The sequence below is a fragment of the Lacerta agilis genome, chromosome 8 (assembly GCF_009819535.1).
Source record: "Lacerta agilis isolate rLacAgi1 chromosome 8, rLacAgi1.pri, whole genome shotgun sequence".
NCBI lineage: Eukaryota > Metazoa > Chordata > Lepidosauria > Squamata > Lacertidae > Lacerta > Lacerta agilis.
In genome coordinates this window covers 83,365,608-83,376,451 of record NC_046319.1, presented here as the reverse complement: position 1 = coordinate 83,376,451, position 10,844 = coordinate 83,365,608, and positions in this window count along the sequence as shown.

The window sequence follows — 10,844 nt, the reverse complement described above, 5'->3', positions numbered from 1 at the left end:
ATGGGACCAGTGGCCATGATCTTAGTTTTTTTGATGTTGAGCTTCAGACCATATTTTGCGCTCTCTTCTTTCACCCTCATTAAAAGATTCTTTAATTCCTCCTCACTTTCTGCCATCAAGGTAGTATCATCAGCATATCTGAGGTTGTTGATATTTTTTCCAGCAATCTTAATTCCGGTTTGGGATTCATCCAGCCCAGCCTTTCGCATTATGAATTCTGCACATAAGTTAAATAAGCAGGGAGACAATATACAGCCTTGTCGTACTCCTTTCCCAAATTTGAACCAATCAGTTGTTCCATATCCAGTTCTAACTGTAGCTTCTTGTCCCCCATAGAGATTTCTCAGGAGACAAATGAGGTGATCCGGCACTCCCATTTCTTTAAGAACTTGCCATAGTTTGCTGTGGTCGACAGCAAAGCTTAACAGGGGTTAAAAGGAACTGAGCTGGAGTCCTAGAGAGGATAGGAAATGAAATCGGCTGGCAGGTCCTCCAGAGCACTGGCCCCTTCTGGGATCTGGTGGGTCTCCACTCTCTTCTTGATCGGGTGCATTGGGGAGATGGGGAAGTCCCAGGGCTGTCTTCTCCTTCTTCGGCGATCCCTTGTAGCCGAGTAAGATTGTCTTCAATAAACACGGTTTTAACAATGAGTCCGTAAGTGACTGCGGAGGCCAGTTCTAGATCCACACGTCCTTCCACAGTGGGGACATTGGTTCCAGGGCTGGAGTTGATCCCAGGGCTGTAGCGGACTATGCATGGGGGGGCCTCCAAGTCAGGGAGCAGAGGGTCCTGCCCCACCTCTCTACAAAGCCAGAGAAGGGACGAGTTTGTAGATCTGCTAATAATAATAATAATAATAATAATAATAATAATAATAATAATAATATTCCGCCCTTCGTCACAAGATATCAGGGCGGTTCACAGGATAAAAATAACTGGTTAAAAAAATTACAGCAAATAGTTAAAACAATAACCCCCTCTCCTCCCACAATCATAATTAAAAGGCTATAGAAATATTATTCAGACGTATAAAAGAAGAAATAGAAATGCAAAACGAAAATTAACACATCGCAATTTAAAACAACGCCACCCCACCCGAAATGGACAACACCCGCCCACGTTAAAAGCAGCCTTTTAGTAGAAAGGGGGCCACGCTCTTGTTCCCCCTCAAGTGCCGCCCCCCAATGGGAAGATTCCCATTGCAAGAACCTCAAGAGCCGCTCCAGAAACTGGTGGTCGCCTAGCTGTGTGGCAGAGGGTGTTTCCAATGCTGCCTGCCCAGGGTCCTTGCGCAGCTGCAGGAAGGTCATGGTGGATCCAGTAGAGATCCAGAAGGTGGGGGGGGGAGAGAGATGGAGGTCCCCCCCCCCCGGGCAGGCAGGTCCTTCTTGAGATCGATGTACAGCTCTCCGCTTTGGACAGGGGTCTTTGAGTCGAAATCAGACAAATTTAAGCACAACAAAGGTTTTGGCCAGAGCTGCCGGAGCCATGGGCGTAGGTAGGATTTATTTTGGGAGGTGGGTCAGTTAAGGACTTTTATTTATTTAATTCCCCCCCTGCCTACGCCCATGAGCCGGACAGAAACATTTGGATATGGAATACAGGCAAAAAAGGAAAACCGAAGCTAGGAAGGAAGGACAAACAGACAGACAGACAGAGAGACAGCCTGCTGAAAGAGTGAAGGCGAAGAAAAAAAGAAAGCGGTGCAGAGTTCAACCTATGGAACTGCCTTCTGCAGGAGGCAGGGGTGGTCAGCAGCCTCGGCGGCTTCAGAGAGGATCCGACAACTGCCTGGAGGAGGGAGGAGAGGACAGTAATAATGATAATACGTAATAATAATTATTAAGTGGCGGGTAGGACGCAGCAGACGACACAGCGATTCTGCAAGCAGCTCTCTTTATTCTCAGGCTGGAACGGAACTGGACTGGAGGGGCTGAGCCAGCCTGCTTATATAGTACTCTCAGTAACATGCAACAGTAAGTAACAACTCTCTCTCTAGCTACCCAATCCGCGAGCGGCTGGCACTCTCAATCCTTCACTTGCACGTGCGGACCTGAGTGAGAACTGCAGCCACGGTGGGCAAAGCGAAGCTGTATACACAACACCCCTAGTGGCCTAGGGGGAGAACTTCAATACATCATATTAATAATAATAATTTATTGCTTATATCCTGCCCTTCTGGCTGGGTTTCCCCGCCACTCTGCACTGCTCACAACAGAATATTGAAATTATTATTATTATTATTAATTATTATTATTTGTACCCCGCCCTTCTGGCTAGGTTTCCCCGCCACTCTGCACTGCTCACAACAGAATATTATTATTATTATTATTATTATTATTATTATTATTATTATTTATTTATTTGTACCCCGCCCATCTGGCTGGGTCCCCCCAGCCACTCTGGGCGGCCTCCAACATAATATTAAAATACAACACCAAACATTGAGAACTTCCCTGGACAGGGCGGTGCTGCTGCTGCACCTGACGGGCTCCGACCTGCCCTTGCCGGCTCTCCCGACGTCCCTCGGTCCCCACCCGGCGCATCCTTGGGTGCTTTTCCAAGAGGATGCGATGCGCCTTGCAGGATTTCGGGGGAGGGGCTGCCCTGCCGTGCACGCGCAGGGGGTCGGGAGCGCGCCGGGCCCTGCCGCGCATGCGTCCTACCTTGCCGCCGGGCGAGCCGAGCGCCTTCCGCGGACCTGGGCGGACTGGGCAGGCGGGCGCGCGCCTGGGGCTGCTGCGGGGCTGGCGGGGCAGGTGAGTGGCGGGGGGGGGGGGACACAGGCGCGCTCTGCGTGTGCTCAGAGGCCCGGAGGAGAGGTTGGGCTTGCATGCAGCCTGCCTGACACAGGTGCCTTTCCCGGCGGGGCTCGGAGCGAGGATGGAGGCCAGCCAAGAGGGTCCCCCAAATAAGAGCAGCCCCCCCCCGCCATGTGTGCAGTGCACGTGACTCCGGGAGGGGGGGAGCTTGGGGAGCTCCGCATTGCAAGGGTTAAAAGGATCCGCTCAGAAAGCCCCACAAGAGGGTCGCCGTGGAAATATTGAGTTTTATGACCAGGGGTCACCTAGTGCGACCTCCCGCAACGTAGAAGAACTATTTTGCCCAAGCCGGGGCTCGAACCCGCGACGCTGAGATCACGCAGCCTCGCGCTTTACCCGCCCCTATTGGGCTTTTGCGCTTGGCTCCTCCTGCGATCCTGAGGTGGAGAGAGAAAGAAGGTGAGCCTCGCAAGGGTTAAAAGGAACCGAGCTGCACGTTCCTAGAGAGACCGGGAAATAAGCGGGGGGGGGCGAGGTCCTCCCGAAGGAGAGCCCTTCCCACCTCTCTCTTCCCCATAGGGCGCAGTGGGGGGGGGGGTCCCAGGGCTGCGGGGGAGGGTGCGTGGGGTGCCTGCCCATGGGATCGAGGGATCGGGGCACATGCATCGACCGAGGTTGCACCCAGATGGAAACCTTTGGACGCTGGAACTTGATCTTTAGGGTGAACAAATAAACAAAAGTCCTTCCATCCTCCAGCGCGCGGTTAGACCCATGGAACTCCCTCCCACCGGAGGAAGGGATGGTCACCAAGCGAGAGGGTTTTAGAAGGGGATGAGGCCGATTCAGGGAGGAGCGGGGGGGGGCTATTGACATTGAGGACAACAACAACAACAACAACAACAATTTATCACCAACAACAACTTATCAACAACAACAACAACAAATCTTTTCTCTCCCAGCCCTACCTGGAGCTTCTGGGGACTGAACCCAGGGGCCTTCTGCTCTGACTCTGAACTGCAGCCCTTCTGACACAGTCTGCATGCCTTTCCTTGCAAAGGACTAGACAATTCAGGAAATAATAATAATAATAATAATAATAATAATAATAATAATAATAATAATTTTATTATTTGTACCCCGCCCATCTGGCTGGGTTTCCCCAGCTACTCTGGGCAGCTTCCAACAAAGATTAAAAATACAGTAAAATGTCACACATTAAAAACTTCCCTAAACAGGGCTGCCTTCGGGTGTTTCCTAAAATTCAGATAGCTGTTTATTTCCTTTTACATCTGATGGGAGGGCGTTCCACAGGGAGGGTGCCACCACCGAGAAGGCCCTCTGCCTGGCTCCCTGTAACCTCACTTCCCGCAGCGAGGGAACTGCCAGAAGGCCCTCGGAGCTGGACCTCAGTGTCCGGGGTGGAGACGCTCCTTCAGATATACTTTAAAGTTTAAGGCTTTCAAGGTCCGCACCAACACTTTGACTTGTGCTCAGAAACGTCCTGGCCCCGATGGTCATGCTCTGCTTCCTCAGTCATAGGCAGCCATGCTTCTGAAGGCCGGCTGGTGGGAAGCGCAGGGGGGAGACCTGCCCTTGGGCTCCAGTCCTGCTGGTGGGCTTCCCAGAAGAGGCCCCTGGTCGCCACTGCGAGAACAGGAGGCCAGGTGGGAAGCAGAGGCCAACCTGGAGCTGACAGAATAAATGAAGCAGCACGAGACCACAGGCAAATATTCGGTCGAGAAAACTCGTACGCAACTTTTATAATGTAGTAAATGAATACGAGCAATTTATAAAGTCGAGATAACTCGTATGTAACTGCTATAATACAGTAAATGAATGTGGGCAGTATACAGGTGAAACTCGAAAAATTAGAATATCGTGGGAAGGTTCATTTCTTTCAGTAATTCAACTTAGAAGGTGAAGCTAATATACGAGATAGACTCATGACATGCAAAGCGAGATATGTCAAGCCTTTATTTCTTATCATTGTGATGATTATGGCGTACAGCTGACGAGAACCCCAAATTAACAATCTCAACTTTGGGGTTTTCATCAGCTGTGCGCCATAATCATCACAATTATAACAAGCAAAGGCTTGACATATCTCGCTTTGCATGTCATGAGTCTATCTCATATATTAAGCTCCAGTAGCTAATGAAAACAATTGCTTACATAAATGGACTTTTCCACGATATTCTAATTTTTTCGAGTTTCACCTGTATAAAATATAAGTTCATGACGATGCGTCTGGAACGTCTCTGCGAAACCATAAAGTGTAATATTCCCACGAAGCTGCAGTGGGGAAGAAGCTGTAAAAAGTATGGATTCCAAGAAGGCTGAAGTGGACAGGACAGCGTTTCCGGATAAACACCACAGTTTCAATGTAGCTTCTTCAGCAATATAATGGGCAAGATTTTCCAAGACTGCAAAATAATAAATGTAACAACATAATGTACAAATTAAAAAACTAATGTAAAAAAAGGTGTTGCAAAAAAGGTAAAATACAAAAACATACCCTATCTCTTCATAGGAGGCATGCTCAGGGACAGTGTTAATTGTCGGGGTTTGGGTGCTGGAGCTCCTCGTGCACAAACTTGGATTGATCATGCACGAGGTACCAGTTGCGGGGAAAGCGGCCAGCGTTCCGCGTGCTTTTGAGCACGGGCGCCGGCCAAGTCTCACAATCCGAAGGAAGCTGAGTAAGCCAATTGATGACTCCGAAGGTGTATGAGTTCTTGGTTGCCTTCTTAATGAAAAGTTGCCTCGTGAAATAGAATATACCCTGACTCTGAATAGATGGACCAACTTAAGGAAATTAAAATTTTTACTTTAAACCTTTTACTCCCCTTTTCACCCCAAGGAAGACAGACACCGGTTGTATTTTTAGTGGCTTCGGCAGAACCCGCATAGGCTCGTCCCCTAAGCTAAGTTCTCCTAAGCTTAAAGTCCCTGCGCGCCCAATCTTCCGCGAGGCTAGCTAAATAATACTAAAACCGAAATATCTTCCGCAAGCCTAGCCCTAGGCTAAATCTAAAAGGAACCTAACTAAAACTAAACCAAATAATCTTCCGCGATCTAACTCTAACTAAAAGGAAAACCCATCCAACCCATCCAGCCCGCTCCCAATACCCTTAAACTAAACTTGACTTCAACTAAAACCCAACTAAAGCAAAACGGAAAGAATGCACGAACGTCTAACCCAAACTGAACGTGCCTAAGCGGGGGTGCCTCTGCCTTTTATTAGGGAACAAACGTGACATCATCATCAATGTCTCAACCAATAAAATCACTGTTGCTGCCCTCCAAAAAGGCGGGAAGCAAGTTTAACGCTCATTAACAACTTTGAACATGACCGGAACTATAAAATAAAGGCGGATTAATCTCATAAGTGAACCACACTATTCATTCATGCTTTCACTTTCGCTTTTGCGCGCAGTAATACCAAAAGTAAATCTCGAAAACCTCATTAAATAATTAAATAAATGTGGATCCATGGCGGATCCGTGAAACGTATTCCGACAGTTAATAATATGTAAACACTGCCAGTGTGTGGGTGGTTATTTACTATTTTGCACTCTTAGAAAATGTTGTCCATTATATTGCTGAAGAAGTTACCGTATTTTTCGCTCCATAAGACATAAGACGCACTTTTTCCCTCCTGGAAAGTAAGGGGAAATGTCTGTGCATCTTATGGAGCGAATGCGTGGTCCCTGGAGCTGAATTGCCCAGGGGCCAAAAGAAGATCGAGCTTTTTCTTTTACAAAGTGTCAGGGGGCAAGGAGTTGCCAGGGCTTTTTCAGTATTGTCAGCCCCCACCTCCGTTGCTGAGCAATTCCTCCTCTTCCAGTGAGGAAGGCAGCAGTCCCTCTCGTGGAGAGGGAGAGTTGGGATCAGGAAGTAGGAGTCAGGGCTCTGACAGGGGAGAAGAGCCCTCGCACCAGGCAGTGTGGTGTAGTGGTTAAGAGCGGTAGACTTGTAATCTGGGGAACCGGGTTCGCGTCTCCTCTCCTCCACATGCAGCTGCTGGGTGACCTTGGGCTAGTCACACTTCTCTGAAGTCTCTCAGCACCACTCACCTGTGAGGGGAAGGAGAATGTGAGCTGCTTTGAGACTCTTTTGGGTAGTGATAAAGCGGGATATCAAATCCAAACTCTTCTTCTTCTTCTTCTCCCCACTTGCGCAGGGGGGAAAGGCACAGGGGAGGGAGGCGGGGGTTCCGCATCCCGCGCCTTTTATGCTGGGCAAAGAACCGGAAGGGGCCATTCCCGGACTCTGCCGAAGGATGAGCTGGACATCTTTTTCGTAGCTGCACTGTATATATCTGCACAATAAAGAAACTTAGTTTAGAAGTTTCTGCGTCAGCCTGGTTACTCATGAGCAGCCGCTGAAAAGCCTTACACAAAGAGAGAAGGGGGTGTTGAAAGGAAGCCAATTTACATCTGATCAGCAAGAGATCGGGTAGAGAGATAAGGTTGCTGGCTCCCTTTCTGCAGAGGAGGCTGTTGGTTTCTCCAATATATTGCAATATATTGGAAAAATGACAAACTTCCTACCAGAGGATTATGGGATAATTTTTAAGAACTACTTGAAAAATAGTTGTAATATAAGCATGGAAGTTGCATTGGAATGATTTCTGTAAATGATCTAGATAAAGAGAAATAATATCAAAATAGAAAAGAGAATTTTTACAAATAATAACAAATTAAAGTAATATGCTTAATATAAAGGGAAATATGGAGAGAATTGGAGGTCATATGTATGTGTAGAAAATATATAGTTCAAATTGTATTTGAATTTCTTTATATTTTTCTATTTTTTATACTTTTTTCTTTCTTTCTTTTTGGTGAACCTAGATATCTTTATCGGACTGACTGAAATGAAGATAATTATGTGTTGTATATATATAGAAAATAATGAATAAAGCAATTAATTAAACAATTATACAGCAGGCACCTCTCATTATGACTGGCAGGACTTGGCAGAAGACCTAGGGACTCCTTCCGATCTCTTGGGAGGTATCCTGAGAACAGAGATGGATGAGCAAGACTCAGCTGGCCCTGAAGCAGGAAGAGGCCTTCCAGTCCAACATGGGAGCAGTGGGCGGTTCTGGGAAAACTCTGTGAAGAAGAACCCGGGTGAGGAGGACACCCTCCACTCAGCTGTGCAGAGCCAGCAGTTGAGGCAGTTCTGCTACCTGGAGGCCAAAGGACCCCGGGAGGTTTGCAGCCGACTCTACCACCTTTGCCGTCAATGGCTGAAGCCAGAAAGGCACACGAAAGCTGAGATGCTGGACCTGGTGATCTTGGAGCAGTTCCTGGCTGTGCTTCCTCCAGAGATGGAGAGCTGGGTGAGGGAATGTGGAGCGGAGACCACTTCCCAGGCAGTGGCCCTGGCGGAAGGATTCCTCCTGAGTAAGGCAGAGGAGAGAAAGCAGGTGAGAGAGACTTTCCTCTGGATACTCCCAAGGGGCTCAAAACAGGAGGGAGTGTATCCCCCAGTTCTCTACTAATTTGCCCATCCATTTTTGGAAAGCATCTAAGGAACATCCATTCCATTTCTAATCCTTCTCCCCTTTCTCTGTTTTGGATGCTTCTTGTTCTTTCAGGGGAAAGAACTGTTTGCAGAAATGGGTCTGGATTTCTCTGCGGTAGAACAGACTCTGTTGGATACCAGAGAGAGGCCTCTGGGTAAGGAGGGATGAGTTTTTTCTCCATTTGGTCACATTTTGTGGATTTTGAAATAAATCTGTGAGTACTTTTCATCTTTTGGATAAGACACTTGGGGTGAAAAATTCAGAGAAAAGGAGACATGTTTTTGCACAACTAAAATGTGAAATGGGTAGAAACATCCCAGTGTACTCAGCAGGGGTACTTTTTGGAAGGCCCATCTATAGTTTCCCCTCTGAGAGAAGCAGGCACTCGTGACCTTTGTCTCTCGCAGGTGACAGAATGATGCCAGCCACACCTGCTCAACCATCTCTTCATGATGGCGGAGGAGAAGAAGCAGCAGCTGGGAAACCAGATGAGGTAGGAGGAAGGAAGGAGCTCTGTGGGGAAAGAGGCTGTTATGGACTGGTTGGGCGCGGAGGAATAGTGGGAGGAACCGCCAAGGAATGAGGGCTCAGGGCCAGGGGAGGGGTGGAGGGACGATGATGAGGGAGAAGAGGGAGCAGGCTGGGAGGAGAAGGTGTCTGAAGCTGGACAGGGAACAGGGCTTAGTGAGCAGGGGGAGTCTGTGGCAGAGAGCAGCCCAGACTCAGAGGCAGAAGCTGCAGGGAGGAGAGAGGCAGAGAGGGGTTAATAATAATAATAATAATAATTTATTTATACCCTGCCCATCTGGCTGGGATTCCCCAGCCACTCTGGGTGGCTTCCAACAGAACATTAAAATAATCTATTAAACATTAAAAGCTTCCCTAAACAGGGCTGTTTTCAGATGTCTTCTGAAAGTCTGGTAGTTGTTTTTCTCTTTGACATCTGGTGGGAGGGTGTTCCACAGGGTGGGTGCCACTACTGAGAAGGCCCTCTGCCTGGTTCCCTGTCGCTTTGCTTCTGGCAGTGAGGGAACCGCCAGAAGGCCCTCGGAGCTGAACCTCAGTGTCTGGGCAGAACGATGGGGGTGGAGATGCCCCTTCAGGTATACAGGACCGAGGCCGTTTAGGGCTTTAAAGGTCAGCACCAACACTTTGAATTGTGCTCGGAAACGTACTGGGAGCCAATGTAGATCTCTCAGGTCTGGTGTTATGTGGTACCGGCGGCCACTCCCAGTCACCAGTCTAGCTGCCGCATTTTGGATTAATTGCAGTTTCCGGGTCACCTTCAAAGGTAGCCCCACGTAGAGTGCATTGCAGTAGTCCAAGCGGGAGATAACCAGAGCATGCACCACTCTGGCGAGACAGTCCGCAGGCAGGTAGGGTCTCATCCTGCATACCAGATGGAGCTGGTAGACAGCTGCCCTGGACACAGAATGGACCTGCGCCTCCATGGACAGCTGTGAGTCCAGAATGACTCCCAGGCTACAGACCTGGTCCTTCAGGGGCACAGTTACCCCATTCAGGACCTGGGAGTCCCCCACACCTGCCCGCCTCCTGTCCCCCAAGAACAGTACTTCTGTCTTGTCAGGATTCAACCTGGCAGGTTTGGCTAGGCAAGGGGTCTCCCCATCCTGCAACCCCACAACCCAGAGAGCCATGAAGCCGGAGGAGCAGTCTCAGATTCCTTATGGAGTATTATGGAAAGGAAGGGACTTAGACAGTTGGGGAAAGTGGGGTCTTTTGTCTCCTAGGGGCAAGACTTATGGAGAAAAGTAGGTTATTAGGTCTGGCAATCCTACAAAGATCCCATTTTTTTTCTAATGAAGAGTTAACTTCACCCGTTCTGTGTCAGGCAGAGAGGTGGGGCAACCAGGGTGCCTCTAGCATGAACAAATCTCTCCTGCTCCTCCTGGCTTCCCTCAAAGAGGACCTAAGCAAAGGCCGAAATTCTATTCGGGGAGAATAAGGAACAGCAGCCTCCCCTTAACTCGCCTTCTGAATGTCGCTAGGATTGTTTATCAGTCATTACAGTTTCATTTCTGGGTTGAATGTTAAAATACGCTTCTAAGCGTTTTCATACTACTGTACCAAACCATGGCCAGGATACACCTAACCAGTGCCATCATTCGCACAAAAGGGCTACCCCCCTCCTCATACCCCCATGCACCTCTTGAACTAGGTCTTAGGGCATCGGGGGGGCCTCCTGACCCCCAGAACAGCACACAGGGAGATGGGATCCTTGCATAGGGCAAACAGGAATGCTTGCACAAAGAGAATGCTTTGAAGAACACCAGGTTCTTAATACTTCTCATTAAAATACACAATAAATTATTCCATTAGCACATTAAAATATGCAGCCATAATCAAAATGTGCAGCAAAACATACCCATTAAAACAGAACAGCAATTAAGAGGCAGAAAACAACAGAGTAAAGTATATCATTTCACCTTTATTTGGCCTAAGAGGACGACCTTTTCCTTTTCCTTTTAGGGTTTAGTGTGCTTTGAAGATGTAGCTGTCCATTTCACAGACGAGGAGTGGGCGTTGCT